A 21,081-nucleotide genomic window follows, 5' to 3' on the forward strand; every position below is an offset into this window, starting at 1 on the left:
TTTTAGTCTTAAATTAATATATTAATATATTATAAGTTATAATATATTAATATGAAGTCATGTTATTTAATTAGTTTTAGTCTTAAATTAATTATGAATTAATTTAGAGAAGACTAATTAAATTATGGGCTATTATATTTTATATAGTGTGGGCAAATACTCATTTGTTATTGGGCTAAGCTAATATGGAAGTCCATGGATGATCCATGGAGCTTTTAACCCATGGATCCTTGGAAAGGAAAAGACATGGGTTATTAGGGTTTCACCCTAACCATGCACACTATATAAAGAAGCATATGATGCAAGAAATATGGCTCTAAGGGTAGACTCTAGTTGTGTGAGACTTAGTGGTGGCCGATTTCATAAGAAAGTATACTACTCTCTCAAAGTTTTCCAAGTGTTTGTGGTGATTTGTGATTCCATTTGAGGCATTCACATTATTGGTGCTAGGCTCTCAAACTCCTTAAGAATCAAACTCATCAAAAGGTATGTATTTCTACTAGTAGTTTTATGATTCATAATCCTTATGCTATGCTAGTTAGGAAGAAACCTTGGAAATTATTATTTGCATGTATTTTAGAAGAAAACATAGATCCAAGGTTTATTAGGGTTGCATGCACACTTAGGAAGTGTTAGATCGCTCAAAACCCAACAGTGGTATCAGAGCCTAGGCTCGTTTTCTTGAATACTTGATGCAAATTGCTGAAAATCGAAGTTTATGTGCTGTCTTCACAGCAGACTCGCCGAGTCCATGAAGGGACTCGACGAGTCCAAGACAAAATTCATCCAACTCGGCGAGTTGGTTCATGCACTCGACGAGTTGGACCCCCAAACAGCATATCTTCGAGTTTTGGTGCTGGAATTGGTCTAGAATCATTACCTTAAACTGTTTTGGACTCATAAAACCTATTTTTGATGTGGTAATGATGATGGTGGACCAATTTCAAAGTTATAATCAAAATTTCAAGTTTATATGTGTTCATATGATTCTTGAAATTATTGATGTGGATGTTCATGTTCATATGAGTTTTGTTAGATCATAGGAATTATTTGCAAATTGTTTGTTAGTTAATTCTTGATCTTAATGTGTTTTAATGGAATTCTTAATTTGTCCTCAAGTTATGGAATTCCAAGAGGTTTTCTTTTAAAGGTTTTTTAAGAAGTTGTAGGTTACATTTTCTTGAAGAGTTTTTCCCAAAAATGTTTTATGGACTCCATAACTTGTCCTCAAGTTATGGATTTCCAAGAGACTCTTCATTAAAAGCTTTAAAACACTTAATTAAAACTCATAAGTTATGAATATCCAAAAGTTTATGAATTGTTCAAAACTTGCCCTCAAGTCTTGGAATTTGTAAAGTCTCACACAAACTTTAATTACATACCTTAGAAGTTTTAAAAGTTAAAATTCTACCCTTATACTATTATAAGATTAATGGTTAATTATTATATATATGTATAAGAACAAGTCGTTTTACCGTTAGTAGGTCTCATTCACGAAGCCGGTCTATAAGGTGGGTATAAGGTTGTTGCCTATAAAATGGCAACTTAATGGGTGTCCACTCTCACCCACCGCTTGCTTAACTGGTGGAGGGTCGTTAGCCGAACGGGTAGGACAATGACTTTAAATTCTCATTAAAAGTATAATGATTATTATAAAGTAACTAAATATTTTTTTTTATTTAATTCCCAATCTTAGTTACTTTAGGAAAAATGTGAATTTGGTGCCAGCCCATGGAATTCGCACTTTGTACCTTACCAAGTCGTTGGTGGAGCGTGTGTGGTTAAATGGCACACTAACTTGGACTAGTAAGGATCACGAAGGGTGACTTAATGTTTGTCATAGATCAATGGAGCGTGTGTGGTTAACCGGCACATTGATTGGGTGATAGTATTAAGGGTACCAAGTGAATTGGTATGGTTATTCACACCTTGTTTTGTGATCCTCAGCATCCCAATCACAAAATTTGAGAGGGCACACTCGAGATTGAAACATGCCATTGAAAAGTTCAATGAATCTCAAAAGATCTAGGAATTTCAAATCCAATTAAAACCTAATAAATTATTTCGTTTTTCATGGTGGAAATTGGTGAATCGTCATTCGCCTACCTTCAAATATTTTATAGCTTGGATTACGGCATCCCTCTTCCAAATTATAAAATATTGTGTTGGGTCCTAGCCTTAATATTTCATATTGGGTGTTATATTAAGGACTTTGAATCAACTAACTTGATTTTCTCCCATTATAGATGTCTGGTTCAGACAACTATGATCTTCCCAAATCTCTTGAAGATGGTGTCCCTCAACATCATGCTTCACTTCCTCCACCTCCTCCAATTATTCTCCCTCACCCACAAGTTCTTGAAAAGTTTAAAGTCACTCAATCCTTATTGACAAGCATAGTCTATGTGTGCTCACATCTTGGAGATAAAGTCACATATTGACAAGCCGGGAGAGTTGGGTGTCAAAGTCTCGTGAAAGTTGGATGTTCAATCACTTTCTTAGTAACATAGTGAGTCTCTTTGGGACTACTATAAGACAGACTATGACATAACCCTTAATGATGTTATCTATTTGCTTGGTGTTGTGGAATCAGCAATGATTTGGAACACCAGTAAAGCAAATTTGATTAAAAGAACAACTTCCCAAATCTTAAATGGACATTGGCAATGGTAGCATTGGATATCTAGAAAAAGATTTCTCTTCCCAATGGAAATGGATCGGCGATAGTCAACTCGGTTGACCAAATGGTAAAGATAAAGGCTAAGTCTGAAATAGTCTCATGTGCCATTACCAAAGGGTCTATATGTTTTATTGCCAAAGGGAGGGACACTGATTGCGAAGCTGCCATATTTACCTAAAAGATCATATGATTGATCAAGTCAAAAAGTTTGACTCTACTTCAGTTAAAGTCCACTGACTAACTCTATTAAGTTCCTATTTGGAGATTCTTATTACATAATGTGAATGGGTCACATTTTGATGCTTTTAAGAATCAAAAGAAAAGATAGGAAGCTTAAAGTAAGTATATGTTGATTCTGATAGCGAAGGTGGGTTTCGATCGCATGGTTCGGCAATTAGAATTTTGAGTTGTTGCTTAAGAGTTATAATATATTGCTTATGAATAGATAACAACAAGGTTTTCATGTGGATTGTAAGGATAAGTTTTTCCGCAAAGTTTTAAAATAAAAGAAAAAAAAGGTTTTAATTTTATTTATTTTAAAAATATCCTTACAAGGGCATCTGTTGAAAATTATTGCTTATATGTTTCCAGTAATAGCAATATTGGAAAGTGGATTTGATTCTTTCATTTGTGGTAGTGTCTGAATGAAGAAAGTTTTTCATCACCCAAGTTTCAATTGGACAGAAACTTGGAATCATACAAGTTGTATTGTATGATGAATGAGAATTTTCATCTTTGAAAATTAAGAGTAATTCTTCGATCACATGTATATGTGAGTCAATTGAAGGACAAATGAATTAGGTACACTGGGTGTGCCCTGGTCAAGGTCCACCACAAAGATTGATTTGTCATGATTTGCTAAAGATTAGTAAATATGATTATACTTATAAGGTTAAGTATAATTCTGTAACATTGGAAAGGATAAAATGTATGACAAAACAAATGAGAAGAATCAAATTAGGCAGAAAGATAAAAGTTTCTCAAATCTGAAAGGATGGGAGAGTACTTTAGTATCATATTTCATGATCATCTTAATGATTATGAAACCATATCGCAAATTCATACTCTAAGGACGTCTTAGTGCATTGTTATGGCTAAGAAGAGAGGTCATGAATTGTTGGATTGGTTAAGATCAAGAAGATGAGTCATACTTCGTTCCAAAACAATTCTTTGAGTCATACTCCAAGATTGTAACCTTGAGTGACATAAAGGAAGATTTATTAACACTAGTCAAATGTAAGAGTAAAATGTTTTCTACTCTTGTACATTTGAGATTGGTAAGTTGTGATGTCTTGGATGAGACAAAGACCAACTAAGACCAATTGTGTGAAGTGTTAGTCTTGATAAGAATCTGCACTATCCCTTGAATATTTGTTTTGTCCAGGAATGGTTCTTGACTGGGGAAACTTATATGTCAAGGGGACAGTGGGAGCCTTAAAGATCCTGAAAGAGTTTCAAGATTTAATCAAGAGTAAAACCTGTAATTTATCTGTAACGCCTGTGTTTCCGGGCTTGCCATTTTTAGCAATGTAATAGGCTAGGTTAACATTTGTAATCCGTTTTGAAATAATAAGAATGTATTATTTGAGTATTATGTGTTTTGTGCTTAATTGCTTAATTATGTGGTCTGATTAATTAAGAATGAAAATAAGCGTCAAAATTTAAGTGTAAAATAAACTGAATATCTTTGGTTAATATTGTAGTAGTTGAAACGAGGTTTCCGAATATATATAGAACGCCCAAATCTGACTTCGTATGAGGAAGTTATGATTTATCGAAGTTTCGACTTAGCGGTGTGCAGCCTGAAATACTCGATTTGAGATCGAGCGGTTTTTAGCCGAAGCAATCTAAACGAGGATCGAAGGTCTCGTTGTTGGTATCGAAGCGATAAGAAGTTAGGCGAGAACGGACGGCAAACGAAGAAGTTATGAATTTATAACGAAGTTTTTCTGTCGCGGTCTATTAAAAATAAATAATAAAAATAAATTCAAAATTAGCCGACGGAGTCTAAACGAAAGTTGTAGAGCGTAGTCTCACCTTTCCGTGGATATAAAGAACGTCGAAAACGGAGTTCGTATGAAGAAGATATGAATTTCCGAAGTTTGATAAATAATTTGTATTTATTTTTAAATCAAAAATCCGGCATTATCCGAAGCCGAGTCAGCGGTCCGATCCGACTTACGCCCCGCGTAAGCGAGCACGCCCCGCGTACTCCGAAGAGTGTCGACACTTCGGATGACGCATGCAGTGACGATTTCGGAAGCAGTACGCGCTGCAGTACGCCCCGCATACTCCGAGGCTCCAGCCTCCTATAAATAGGATCCGAAGGCAGCCGAGTCTTTTGCCAATTTCTTCTCTTCTCTCTCCCGTTTTGCATCGTTTTGCGTGCCAGAAATACCCCGAAGCCCTGGTATTATTCTCAAGCCCTGAGGCAAGTCCCGAGATCCCGAAGATCCCGAGAAGTGAGGTTCCCGAGCCGAAGCTCTGCCCGCGAGAAGTTTGATTTTTGTGGAGATCTTCCAGATCTGCTGTGGATTACTACTTCTGCAAGTCATAGTGCTGTCTGATCATCTTCTGATCAAGTGAGTGTATACTACCTTTCATAAACACGATAATAATACAAGTGCGGTTTGAGTGTATTAAGTAAATTGTGGTTTATATGTGTGAGGGTGCAGTTACTTTCTTCTAACAAGTAACTATGAAGTATTTTATGCGATATACTTGTTATGTGTATATTTTGTGATTGTATGCGTGAATGGATATTCACTTTATTCCATCTCATAGATCTGAATTGTTTTCTATGAAATATGTGTTATGTGGTATGCCTCATCTGTTATGTGGAATATATATATTGAATGAAAATGATATACAGGTTATTAACTATGTATGAAAATATATATTCTTATCTACTAATATGTTGGGTAGAACATGGGTAGATAGTTGGTGTGTAATAAACAGATGAGAGGCCTCGATGTTGTTGTTGTTGTTGATCTAGTTATTCAGCGGAGTATGGATAACGACCACGGACTCCTTTTAGACAGTCCAGTGGAACGCTAGCAGGTTCATAACCTGTAGGTGTTGTGAACGATGTGTTCACCGGTGTACTCTATCCCCCTCATGGTTGCCTTTAGGATATCTATTGTTGAGGAAACCCCTTCGCAGTGATGTCCGTCCCGATGAAAATCCTAGATTAGGTCCCTTGAGATAGTTGTTGTTTTAGGGACATAAAGTGAGGATAACGGGAATGGGTAATCGGGATAGTGATTGGTTGGTGAAATTAAATATAACTTATTTATTGTGGGTTGAAAACCCTATATGCTCACCAGGCTCCCAAGCCTGACCCACTCAGTTTTATTTGTATTACAGGAAGTGGTACAAGGGCGTAAGATGGATGGATCATCTTGTTGTTTTGTTTACAAGTCTGTATATGTATATATTTGTTGAATGACTTGTAATGTTATCGTTTATACTTCATGGTCTGTATCGGAACATGACATCCCGAGTTTTGATTATATAATGAAATGCATCTCTTGATGAAATGCTTTGATAAATATTATTTTATCATGTTTTGTTTTGGGAACAAATTCCGCAACTCTTTCAAATCAAAAGGATTTACTCTAAAATTATTTAAAAGCATAAATGAAAATCGGTCTTTTCTGGCCGAGATTTTGGGGATGTCACATTATCACTAGCACACGACTTAAGGTTTGCAACCTATCGTGTTGACATAATTCTTATTTCTGTACCTACTTCAAATAAGTTGAATTTGCATGTAAGTTATCAGAGTTCAACTTGGAAGCATTGGTGGGTCTTGTGCTACCAAGGTGACAAGAAACTAAGATTGAACAAGTTTAATCCATGTAAGGCTGAATTTGTCACTAACCTTATCTTGTGATTATGGTTTTGACAAATTCGCATGGATAGGAACTCATACACTATAAAATCTAAGTGTCATAAGGTTTCTCTCCGATTCATGAAAATGATGGTGAGGAAACGCTTTCACTAAGTAGATTTTAAGTAGATAGCAATTGTGTTATTTGCATTTTCAAAAGTCGTTAGTGGAGCGTGTGTGGTTAACCGACACACTAACATGGACTTGTGAGAAATGGCAAATGCCTAAGCAATTGAGACTATGATTACGACATCCCTTTTCATAGTTCTGAAAATTGTTTAGACACACATGTGAGCTATCTAAGAAAGGGTGTATGAATCTAAATTCCAGAAGTCCAGCAGATTTCTGGAAATATGTCAGAGCTAGTGGGAGCATAAGTGTTATGTTGATAATCATCGTGTTAGTGGGAGCATGATTATTACGTTTAGTGTTGCAAGCTAGCAATGTTAATTATAGAAAACAAAGATTCAATTCGTGAAGTTGCAGGGGTTGAAAAGTTGTTTTGCTATAATTAAGGGAGAGAAAATTATACTTCATTTCAATTCTAAAGCTTACATTGAGATTTTAATCATCTTTAGTCAAGAATATATATATATATATATATATATATATATATATATATATATATATATATATATAAATTTTATGTTGGAATGGTTCAACTTGAAGAAATTATATATATATTGCGTTTTCAAAATTTGATTAAGATTACGGCATCCCTCTTCATAGTTAAATTTTGAAAACATGGCAAATTAAAAATATTGTAGCAAAAGACTGGTCTGGTATCATGTCTCTATGTCAAACATCATGAATCGTGTCCCATATGCTTCGAATGTAGGATCGATTGCATGTTCTATAATATTCATCCTTTCTAAATTTTCCAAATGCTTAAGGCATTGAGAAGGGAAAAGTATTGAACTGGATATGACTAAAGTTATTAAGCAATTGTCGAGGACAGTCTGAGGTTCGCCAAAGATTTGTTGCTCAGGGAAAGTTGGAAGTATGATGCAAGTTGTCGGAAAGGACCATATTGACATATTCTGAAAAGAAGTAACTCTTGTTCGGAAGTGATAGTCAAAATGGGACTATGGAAATGTCTCCATAGGTGGAAGTTATTCAATCTATGTAAGATTAGAAAACCTTAATGCAAGAAGGATGTTCAAAGCAATGTACTTTGAATATGAGACTTCCGTTCCATAGAAGTTGACCTTCTTTGGAATTCTTTGTAATGACTGGTGACAAGGTTTTGGTGACTTTGTGCATAATCATTACAAGATGAACATTGCATAAAAGTTTAAAATCTAACAGATTTTTTGGTAAATGATAGGAATCGGGGATTCTCACATTTACAATAAGGATTTGGGATTGTGAAATGAGTATCAATGGAATCATGTTCAATTGATCTACTTCACAAAGTAAAGATCATAGACAAACATAGTGTGCATACTAGGAGTATGGCATAACTATTGTTTAGAAAACAAAGTGTACATGCTAGGAGCATGGGACAACTGTTGTTTTATTCAAGTATTAAGTTGATTATTTGAAACATTATACAATGAATAATGTGTAATCAATATGGTGATAAATAAAAGGTGGTTTTATTTATATTCAAAAGGGTTCTGAGACCATATTGGATTCAATTATTATTGTGTTTCACTTTGCATGTTTTGACTTCCAAAATAGCTAGGTTATTCTTTCCGAATGACTAAGTTATTTAAACACTCCACAGTCGTTCATATGTTGGAAGTAGGTATGAATCAAGACTGTCATGAATCGAGTTTGTAGATGGCTAAATGGGTTTAGTCATAGCAACGGTTGCTACAACATTCATGAGTGCTCATAAGTTATGAGTATTGGAATAAACCCACGCTCACTTGTATCACTTCATGGAATTTATCTCGAGTGATCGTGAGACGGTAATATCATATAAATCTTCAAACCTAGAGATATGAGTTGTTACCTGTGAGTTGGTTGTGCATTGATTGCACGTAAACGCATCAGTAACTTGATGTTATAAAACGTGCCTTTGTGTACAATTCAACAGGTAGTAGAACAAGCATATGAGTCGAAGTTTATCTGTTCCTTCTAGAAATAGAAGCAATATTTGGGCCCCTCGATGATTTTGTTGTGACCTATGTACCGGCCGATCAGAACTAAATTGATGTGTTCGATTAAGTTCTTTGTCAAACAAATCGGAAATCGGGAAACAAACTGCTGGACAATAAGTACGACGTTGTTCCATGTATTTGTCCGGCTGATATCATGAGAACAGAGGATTATATGATCACTTATCTAAAATGGCGCTTCATAGTTCAACAGAGTTTTCGAGAGCTACGATTGCTGGTTGGTTCCTGAAGTAACATACGCAAATATAGTTATTAGACTTATCCAAGTGGGAGTCTGTTGGATAAGGTGTCTAAGTCCATAACTTATTTGGTACATACTTGACCCGGCCCGGCATGGTCCATTTGGGTTGCACTTCACCCAAACGATTTATGGATAATTTTATGAGAATTGTATACTTACGATTTATTAATATATTATAAGTTATAATATATTAATATGAAGTCATGTTATTTAATTAGTTTTAGTCTTAAATTAATTATGAATTAATTTAGAGATTAAAAAGAAGACTGATTAAATTATGGGCTATTATATTTTATATAGTGTGGACTAATACTCATTTGTTAATGGGCTAAGCTAATATGGAAGTCCATGGATGATCCATGGAGCTTTTAACCCATGGATCCTTGGAAAGGAAAAGACATGGGTTATTAGGGTTTCACCCTAACCATGCACACTATATAAAGAAGCATATGATGCAAGAAAAGTGACACTAGTTGTGTCAGACTTAGTGGTTGCCGATTTCATAAGAAAGTATACTACTCTCTCAAAGCTTTCCAAGTGTTTGTGGTGATTTGTGATTCCATTTGAGGCATTCTCATTATTGGTGCTAGGCTCTCAAACTCCAAGTAATCAACCACCATCAAAAGGTATGTATTTCTACTAGTAGTTTTATGATTCATAATCCTTATGCTATGCTAGTTAGGAAGAAACCTTGGAAATTATTATTGGCTTGTATTTTAGAAGAAAACATAGATCCAAGGTTTATTAGGGTTGCATGCACACTTAGGAAGTGTTAGATTGCTCAAAACCCAACACTTTCACCCTATGATCAGAAGTCATGGGTCTCTTCCCGGGACCCTCCACTATATGCACCTGGCATGCACCTCTCCTTCCAGGGTGCTCCAAACCAATCTCGCATCTGCAACTTCTTGGAAATCATATCCTTTAGGGTCTGACACCCTGTCACGCTCACTAGCTCGCTTTTCAATGGCTAAGCTGCAATAACTGGAACATCCTCTGTCCCAAACTGGGTCACTAACTCTTCCCTGAAGCTTCTTAGATTCTCCAAGACTTTCACCGATTCGAGTATAGATCTTGTGCTTTTAGTAGTACAGGCCCAATACTACCTTCCACACCTATCCATACTTTCCTCAGCAATCCTCCCGAATCCTCTAAGTCACTTCCTCAAACTGGTACACCCAAGCCTCAGTGAGCCTCACTACTAACCCACTGAAACGTATCCTAGGCTTTCCTAGGTTCCCGAACTCACCCAGTCCTCAGTTGCTGAAAGATTCTCAATAATGTCAACTAGCTACCTCATGAATATAGCCACATGCAACAGAGATCAGATAATCCTTCGAGTAAAATACTCATCCCTAGAATGGTTAGACTCATACGAGAGCTGCACAATAGGGTCAAATTTATCATTCTGAGATTATCCAGTCTGTGTCCCATGTGACTTGGCATATTCACTTAATAGTTAGCTCACATTACTAAGGGTCCCTCAAAGCACAAAGCAAGCAGCATTCAGACAATGGAAAATCTAACCATCATATTCCAATCAGATCATTCTATCCTCTAATTAGGAATCTGTACATGCAATTCGAAGGCTCATATAATCAGACATAACCTAAACAGGCTATCCTATCACTGACTGATCAGTACTAGCATACAAGTCTACAAGCACATATAATAGGCATATAAGGCATCCTCTTAGATCCTTAGCCCTAATCTAGCATGTAGTTCTCATAAGCATATCATATCATAACATCTCATAACATGTATGAATATCTTAGGGAAGACTTACTTGAGCTCGGTTGATTGCACGCATCACACACCTTGTTCTTTTCAAAGTTCCTTTCTCTTTTCAAACTTCTTTTATAAAATGATTTTACTTTTTAAAATTTTCATCCCAAGTCCTTAGTTTGAGTTCAGACACACCCGAGAGTGTGTCCGAATCCCTCAAACCAAGGCTCTAATACCAACTTGTAACATCCCAAAAATACAGGCCAAAATTTTCATTTTTAATTACGTCATTTTAAAACCAACAGTGTAATAAAACATCTGTAATATTATGTTATGTCAAAACCAACGTAGAAATAATCAAACATGTTATCATAAAACAATATCAGAGTGTAATCCCAAAGATCTCTTGTGCGGAAAACCATAGTGTGAGGTGTTGCGATCAAGCCGGCTCCTTTCCTTTAAACACGAAGTACCTGAAACCAAAACTGAAAACCATAAGCACGAAGCTTAGTGAGTTCCCCCATCATACCACATACCATACAATCACATGCATATATACATACTGCCAGGCAATTCTGGGGTGCCCAACCTACCCGGTACGGCCATTCTGGGGTCCCAACCTACCCGTGTCAAGCTGTTCTGGGGTGTTGACTACCCATGTCAATCCATTCTGGGGTGCTGACTACCCATTGGTCCTAACAACCAATCCTCGGGGACTATTTCACGCCCTACTGCTGCTATCACATATATCATAACATAACATATTATCAGACATATCTCGGGTGTCCGATCTACCCTTCGGTCCTAACGACCGAACTTGGGGACTATTCCACTCTTACTACCACTATCACATATAACATATCATGCTAGCATATAAACATATCATCACACACTGTCAGACATATCTGGGGTGTCTGACCTACCCTTCGGTCCTAACAACCGAACTCTACTACTATCACATATACATATCATGCCAGCATATAACATATCAGGTAGTAGCAAACCTAGATGATATCACAAAGACAATCATCTAACATACAACTCCTACTGGTGGGCCGGCATTGTGGCCGTAGACCCACCGCTACTGGAAGGTAACTCACTTCACACTACTAAAGTCCCGTAGACACAATCCCACACTGTTGAAGTCCCGCAGACTCAACCCCAGCTGCTGAATGACAGCTTCCCGAACTATAAACACCAAAATAACACCCAATTAATAATTGGATCCCAATACATAACCATAAGTACATTCTTTGGGTAATTACTACATTACCCCTAGCGTGGCTTATTCAAGCCCAAGGCCCAATCTGTAGGCCTAAACTCAACTAGGAATCAAAGGCCAACACATGGCCCAATTTTCCAAATTGGGCCTAGGCCTATACATGGTCTCATTCTAAGGCCCAACTGATGGGTTTTATGCATAAGAAACATTCCTATGTGCTCATACAAACCCTAATGCTTGGATCTAGGTTTCACTATTGAACATGCTTTGATTCCAAGACTTATAAACCCTAATCTAGCATATAAACAACAAAATTAACATGTAGAATCAGATCTAGATGTTTACCTCTTCAATAGATGGCTTAGATCTTCTCTTTCTTCTTCTTTTGAGCCTAGAGTCACAAATGCAACTCCTCTAATGGTTCACAAACCCCACAAGCAAGAAGGCAATATGATAGAGGGAGAGAGAGAGAGGCTAGAAATCGGCCTAGGGTACTCTTAGAACCAAGTGGTAGCCGAATTCAACGCCCTAGGGGTCATATTTATACTTACAGGTTACTAGGGTTTCAGTCTAAACCCTAATGGACAGCTTAGCCACCAAGCAGCCCATGGAACCTTCTGGAATAAGGCCCTTGGATGAAAATATGATGGTTACCCATCATAATTTCGTTTCCCCTTAAGACCATTAGGTTTCCTTAACCTAAAACTCAACTATCATACATTTGATAGTTTATACCCCTTTATTCAATTAATCTCTTTTGACCACCAAATTAATTCCTAATTAATTCATGACCAATACTAATTAAATAAATATGATTTCTCCTTTAATATATTATTCTTATAATATATTAATAAATCATAATACTCTCTCTTTCTCCTTAAATTACCTTGTCAAGTTGCTTTGGAGAAGGCAACCCAAAAGGACCATGCATAACCGGGTCAAGTACATACCAAATATAGTTACGGGCTTAGACACTATTCCAACAATCTCCCACTTGGATAAGTCTAGTAACTATATCTCACATATGACTTCAGAATCCGATTAGCAATTGTAGCTCTTATACTTTGCTGTCAACTCTGATCAACTTGTCCTTTAGATAAGGGATCGTATAATCCTCTGTTCTGGATATCATGCTGACAATGCTTATTGTCCAACAATAGTTCCTTGATTTCCGATTTGTTTAACATAGAATTTAGTTGAACACATCAACTTCATTCTGACCGGGCCCGGCACATAAGTCAAACCAAATCATCAAGTGGCCAATATATCACTTTTATTCTCATAGAATAAAAGGAACAGATCAACTTCGACTCTTATGCATCTATTATTTACTAATGGATCACACACAATAATGTGTTTTATAACATCAAGTTACTGATGCGTTTACACATTATCAATGTATAACCAACCAGCAAACAACAACCATATCTCTAAGTTTTAAGACTATATGATATTATCGCTTTGCGATCACTTAAGATGAATCACCACTAAGTGATACAGCAAACTCGGGTTTATTCCAATGCTCAACTCATATTCACAAGCACTCATGAACTTTGCAGCAAACCTTTGCTATGTCCAAAACCTTTTAGACAATCTACAAACAATTCATGACAGTCTTCATTCATATCTACTTCCAAAATATGACCGACTGTGGACTTTTTGAATAATCATATCATTCAGGAAGTCAAAACATGCAAAATAGAAACAATAGATAAATAACCAACATAAGATAGTAACTTTACTCATAAATAACACAATTTTATTTATTCATCGAATGTTAAGTACAAACTATCTATTACATATTTCCTATCTAATCCAAACTTATATCATCCTTCAGCCCAATGCTCCTAGCGTGCTGCAAGTGTTTAACCCTACTCAGTCCCTTCGTAAGGGGATCTGCTGGGTTCTCTTCTGATGATACCCTCTTTACAATGAGGAGTCCCTCTTCTACCCGATGTCTGATGAAATGGTATTTTCTGTCAATATGTCGAGATCTGCCATGATCTCTCGGTTCCTTGGTCAAGGCAACCTCTCCTTCATTATCATAGAAAATTTCCATCGGCTCTTTTATGGATGGCACAACTCCAAGGTCTCCAATGAAGTTCTTCAACCATATAGCCTCCTTTGACGCTTCGCTTGTCGCAATATACTCTGATTCGCACGTTGAATCAGCTACGGTCTCTTGCTTGGAACTTTTCCAAGTCACTGCTCCTCCATTTAGGGTAAAGACCCAGCCTGACTGCGATCGGAAGTTTTCCCGGTCCGTCTGAAAACTAGCGTCACTGTACCCTCGTACCCTTAAGTCATCACTCCCACCGAGGACTAGAAACCATTCCTTGGTCCTCCGAAGGTACTTAAGAATATTCTTAACTGCAATCCAATGTGCTCTACTAGGGTTCCCTTGATATCTGCTGACCATGCTCAAAGCGAAGGCCACATCAGGGCGAGTGCAGGTCATAGCTGTTGGATTAATGTCTAAGTCCATAACTATAACTGGTAAGACTTGACCCGACCCGGCATGGTCCATTTGGGTTGCATGGCATCATGCACTTGGATAGACTATAATGAGAGAAATAAGACACTTATGGTTATTAATATATTATTGAAGGGTTTTGAGCATTCTAACACTTCCTAAGTGTACATGCAACCCTAATAACCTTGGATCTATGTTTGTCTAATTATCATGCAAAGTTGAATTCCAAGGTTATATTCCTATCTAGCATACATGGGGAACAATTTTAACTTGAATCATAGATAGAATAACTTACCTTGTTGTTGCTTGTGTTCCTTGAAACCTTGTGAGCCTAGCACCCCAAGTGTGATGCCTCAAATGCTTCACACAACACCAAATGCTCTTGGAAAGACTCTTGAGATAACACACACTTCTCAAAATCGGCCAAGCCCTCTAGTTTTTTAGTAGTGCCGATTTTTGGTGGAGAATATGCTTCTTATATAGTGTTGACACATCTAGGGTTACACCATGTAAACCCTAATGTGTCATGACTCTTCATTTCCATGACCCATGGGTTTGTAACTCCCATGGAGCATCCATGGAGTATCCTATGGGTAGAGCCCAACTTGATAATCCATGGAGCCTCTTAGCCCACTATACAAGATATGGATGATTTACATAATCAACCCATATATTTAATTAGTTATCCTTTGATCACTTAATTAATTCCAAATTAATTCTTTGATCAACTAATCAAATAATATTATTAATATATTAGAACTTATAATATATTAATAATCTCCAAGTGTTATTTCTCTCATTTAGTCTATCCAATTGCATGGTGCCATGCAACCCAAATGGACCATGCCGGGTCGGGTCAAGTACAAGCCCGAAATAGTTATGGACTTAGACACCTTATCCAACAGTCTCCCACTTGGATAAGTCTAATAACTATATCTCTAGTACTTCAGGAACCGACCGGCAATCGTAGCTCTTTCAAGGTTTCTCGGAACTGAGAAGATGATAGTACGCCATTTAAGATAAGTGATCATATAATCCTCCGTTCTAGATATCAGCCGGACAAATACATGGAACATTGTCTTACTTCTTGTCCAGCATTTGTTTCTCGATTTCCGATTTGTTTGACATAGAACTTAATTGAACACATCAACTTAGTTCTGACCGGGCCCGGTACATGGGTCAAAACAAAATCATCGAGGGGCCCAGATATCAGCTTCTAATCCAAGAAGGAACAGATAAACTTCGACTCATATGTTTGTTCTACCACTCATTGAATTACACACAAAAGTACGTTTTATAACATCGAGTTACCAATGCGGTTTCGTACAGTCAATGCATAACCAACTCGTAAGTAACAAATCATATCTCTAGGTTTGAAGACTTATATGATATTACCGTCTCACGATCACTCGAGATAGAATTCCATGAAGTGATTCCAGTGAGCGTGGGTTGAGTCCAATGCTCAGAACTTATGAGCACTCATGATTGTTGTAGCCTTGTCCAAGACCTCTACAACCAAACATGACAGTCTTGATTCATATCTACTTCCAACATATGACCGACTGTGGAGGTTTGAATAATATGTTATACCAAACAGAATTATTCTGGAAGTCAAAACATGCAAAAGAAATATAGTAAACGATCGACAAGAGATAGCAACACTTTACTCATAAATAAAACTCCTTTTATTCATCATCAAATGTCAATTACACTTTACAAATTTCTGGGTTATCTAACTACTAAAACTTATATCATCCTTCAGCCCTATGCTCCGAGCATGCTGAAGATGCTTAACCCTACTCAGTCCCTTCGTGAGGGGATCTGCTGGGTTCTCATCCGATGATACCCTCTTTGCCATGAGGAGTCCTTCTTCGATCCGATGTCTGATGAAATGGTATTTTCTATCGATGTGTCTGGATCTCCCGTGATCCCTTGGTTCCTTAGCTAAGGCAACAGCACTTTCACTATCACAGAAAATTTCCATTGGCTCTTTAATAGCTGGTACAACTCCAAGGTCTCCAATGAAGTTCTTCAGCCATATCGCTTCCTTTGCTGCTTCGCTAGCTGCAATATACTCTGATTCACAAGTAGAGTCTGCCACTGTCTCTTGCTTGGAACTCTTCCAAGAAATTGCTCCTCCGTTTAGGGTAAAGACCCAGCCCGACTGAGAGCGGAAATTATCCCTATCAGTCTGGAAGCTAGCATCACTATACCCTACTACTCTCAAGTCATCACTCCCACCGAGGGTAAGAACCCAGTCCTTAGTCCTCCGTAGGTACTTGAGGATATTCTTTACCGCAGTCCAGTGTGCCCTGCCAGGGTTCGCCTGATACCTGCTAACCATGCTCAAGGCAAAAGCTACATCGGGTCGAGTACACGTCATAGCATACATGATCGATCCTACAGTCGAAGCGTAAGGTGTTCGACTCATTTCTGCTATCTCAGCCTCAGTGCTAGGGCTTTGTGTCTTACTCAATCTGGTGTTACTCTGGATGGGTAACTCTCCTTTCTTGGAATCCTGCATGCTGAATCGCTTCAGCACTTTATCCAAGTAGGTACTCTGACTAAGTCCAATTAGTCTTTTACTCCGATCTCTCAAGATCCTTATCCCTAAAATATAGGCAGCTTCACCAAGGTCCTTCATAGCGAAACACTTCCCAAGCCAGGACTTTACTTCCTGCAGAGTTGGAATGTCGTTTCCTATGAGTAGTATGTCATCCACATACAATACCAAAAAGCTAACTATACTCCCACTAGCCTTGACATACACACAAGATTCATCTTCACTCCAAGAAAAGCCAAATTCCTTGACCTTTTCATCAAAGCAAAGATTCCATCTGCGAGGTGCTTGCTTCAATCCATAAATGGATTTCTCAAGCTTACACACTCTATTAGGGTACTCGTTGCTGACAAAACCCTCTGGCTGACTCATGTAAACATCTTCAGCCAACTTTCCATTAAGGAAAGCGGTTTTGACATCCATCTGCCATATTTCATAGTCATGAAATGCAGCTATGGCTAACAGAACCCGAATAGACTTAATCTTGGCTACCGGAGAAAAGGTCTCATCATAATCCACTCCAGGAATTTGAGAGAAGCCCTTTGCAACCAGTCTAGCCTTATAAGTGTGTACTTTACCATCCATGTCAGTCTTCTTCTTGAAGACCCATTTGCACCCTACTGTCTTACGACCTGGTACGTTTTCAACCAAGTGCCAAACTTGATTGTCATACATGGATTGTATCTCGCTATCCATAGCCTCTTTCCATTTAGCAGACTCGGGGCCTGCCATGGCTTCCTCGTAGCTGTTAGGGTCATCTTGACTTACTAGTGTTTCATCACTAATAAGTGTCTCACCTTCTGCAGTAATATGGAATCCATAGTAATGCTCAGGTGCACTCCTAACTCTCGTGGAACGTCTCAGAGGTACAGATTTGTCAATTGGCTCAACAGGAGTTTCCTCCTCAAGTTGAGGGCTAGAGTTTGAAGTTCCTTCACCGCTTGATTCTTGAATTTCTTCAAGATCAATTTGCCTCCCACTGTCTCCTTGGCTTATAAACTCTCTTTCTCGAAAGACTCCTCTTCTTGCTACAAAGACCACATTGTCACTAGGTCTGTAGAAGAGGTAACCAAAGGATCGCTGTGGGTAACCGATGAAAATACACCTCTCGCTTCGAGGTTCGAGCTTATCATGAGTCTCGCGTCTCACGAAAGCCTCGCAACCCCAAATCTTGATGTGGTCTAGTTTAGGTACTTTACCAGTCCACATCTCGTGAGGAGTTTTGGCAACTTTCTTTGTAGGGACTAGATTAAGAATATGGGCGGCAGTCTCTAAGGCATACCCCCAGAATGAGATTGGTAGCGAAGCTCGACTCATCATGGAACGAACCATATCCAACAAGGTTCGATTACGCCTCTCAGCCACACCATTCAACTGTGGTGTCCTGGGAGGTGTCAATTGTGAGACTATCCCACATTCCCTTAAATAGTCGAGGAACTCTGAACTAAGATACTCACCACCACGATCGGATCGAAGCATCTTAATATTCCTGCCCAATTGATTCTCGACTTCCTGTTTAAATTCCTTAAACCTCTCGAAAGTCTCTGACTTATGCTTGATCAAGTAGACATATCCATATCTACTATAATCATCAGTAAAAGTCAAATAATAACGATTAGCATCCCTTGTGGCATGTTTGAATGGTCCACACACATCCGTGTGTATAAGGTCCAACAAACCTTCACCCCTCTCACACGAACCTGTGAAGGGTGACTTTGTCATTTTTCCAAGTAAGCATGATTCGCAACTATCATCTGACTTTAGGTCAAACGACTCCAAGACTCCATCTTTTTGGAGTTGGCCTATGCGTTTCTTGCTTATATGTCCAAGACGACAATGCCATAAAGATGCTTTATCCAAGTTATTATTAGTAGAATCAATACACAAAACATTATTTCCCAAGTTATCTACAACAGATACAGCTTCATACACACCATCACAAGGTAATGCTTTAAAATAAAAGACATTATTATAGAAAACATCTATAGAACCAATTTCATTATTAAATGAAAAGGTAAACCCTTGTTTGTACAAAGCATGAAAGGAAATAATATTTCTTGCCATTCCTGGCGAATAACAACACTTATTCAAATCTAAACTAAACCCACTACTTAGCGATAAAGTATAAACTCCAATCTTGGTAACAGGTATAGCTTTCCTATTCCCCATGATCAAGTTTATTCTTCCTTGCTCCACATCCTCACTTCTTCTTAGTCCCTGCAAGTCACAACAAATGTGAATACCACACCCGGTATCAAGGACCCAAGATTTAGAATGGGGTGAGTTATTAGAAATGATAGTGTAAATACCTGCATGGTTGGGTTTAACTTTCCCATCCTTCACATCTTGCTGGTATTTTGGGCAGTTCCGCTTCCAATGAGCTTTTTCATGGCAATAGAAGCATTCAGCCTCTTTTGGGTCAGAAGAAGGAGTAATGAAACCTTTCTTGGTTCCACTTGAAGAGGAGCCATCAAGGGTCCGAACCTTGGTACCCATAGAAGAGCTCTTTCTCTTCCTCCCTCGACTTTTCCCGATTGCCAAAACCGGAGTAGAGTTTTGAGTAGGAGTGATAGCAACCGACTTCCCCTTAAGACCTGTTTCTGCGGTCTTGAGAAGTCCCTGAAGTTTGCTGAGGGTGACTTCTTCCTTGTTCATGTGATATGTCATGCGGAATTGATCATAGCACGATGGTAAGGAATGCAAAATAATATCTATTGCAAGATCCTCCGGGAAGTTCACATTAAGCTTCAGCAAACGATCCACATACCTTTGCATTTTCTGCATGTGGCTCGTGACGGATTCCCCGTCCTTCATCATGGTTGTTATCATGGAGCAGATGATTTCATACCTCTCTTGTCTTGCACTTTGATGGTATCTTTCCATCAAATCTTGGTGCATTTCATAAGGGTAGAAATCCTCATAAGACTTTTGGAGTTCCGCTGTCATCGTGGCCATCATGATGCAAGCCACTTTCGTAGCATCCCTTTCATGTGCCCGAAATTCAGCGATCTCCTGAGGAGTTGCAGTGGTCTCATCAATCTCCTTAAGCTCCTTGTCAAGGACATATTCTTTGTCCTCGTAGCGGGTAATCATCCTGATGTTTCTGATCCACTCATTGAAGTTGGATCCATCAAAGGTGACTTTCCCACACAAGTTCATAAGGGTAAAGGAGCCATTAGGATTAGAGCCAGAAGCATTGTTGGAAGACATCTGAAGAGAAGAGGACAAGATTAGTTTAGATATAAGAGAGTCCTTAATAAAACACCCAAATGTAATATTAAGGCTAGGATCCAATCACAATATAATATAACTTAGAAGAGGTATGCCGTAATCTAAGCTATATCATATTTGAAAGGTAGGTGAATGACGATTCACCAATTTCCACCACGAAAACCGAAATGATTAAATATTAGGTTTTTGAATGGTTCTTAGAAATTCCTAGATTCTTTGAGATTCAATGAACTTTTCAAAGGCATGTTTCAATCTCGAGTGTGCCCTCCAAGTTTTGTGACTGGGATACCGAGGGTCACAAAACGAGGTGTGAAGTAACCATGCAAATCACTTGGTACCCTTAAAGTTTATCACTCAATCGATGTGCCGGTTAACCACACACGCTCCATCGATACTATAATAAACCCTAAGTCACCCTTTACCTACCTTGTTAAGTCCAAGTTAGTGTGCCGGTTAACCACACACGCTCCACCAACGACTTAATCAAAGTGTAAAGTGTAATTTCATGGAATAGCACCTTATTCACATTTTTCCTAAAGTAACTAAGATTGGGAATTTAATAAAACATTTAGTTACTTTATAATATTCATCATACTTTGAATGAGAATTAATAAGTCCTTGTCTTACCCGTTCGGCTAACGACCCTCCACCGATCAAGCAAGCGGTGGGTGAGAGTGGACATCCATTAAGTCACCATTTTATAGGCAACAACCTTATACCCACCTTATAGACCGGCTTCGTGAATGAGGCGTACTAGCGGTAAGACGACTTTGTTCTTATACATATATATAATTATTAAATCATAATAATATAAGTATAAGGGTTGAATTTTAACTTTTAAAATTCTAGGGGTTGGAACTAAAGTTTTAACTTAACTTTACTTGTTCCAAAACTTGAGGGCAAGTTTTGTAAACTTTCAAAACTTTTCATT

This window comes from Lactuca serriola, chromosome 8 (genome assembly GCF_051521515.1).
Source record: "Lactuca serriola cultivar US96UC23 chromosome 8, Lser_US96UC23_V15, whole genome shotgun sequence".
NCBI lineage: Eukaryota > Viridiplantae > Streptophyta > Magnoliopsida > Asterales > Asteraceae > Lactuca > Lactuca serriola.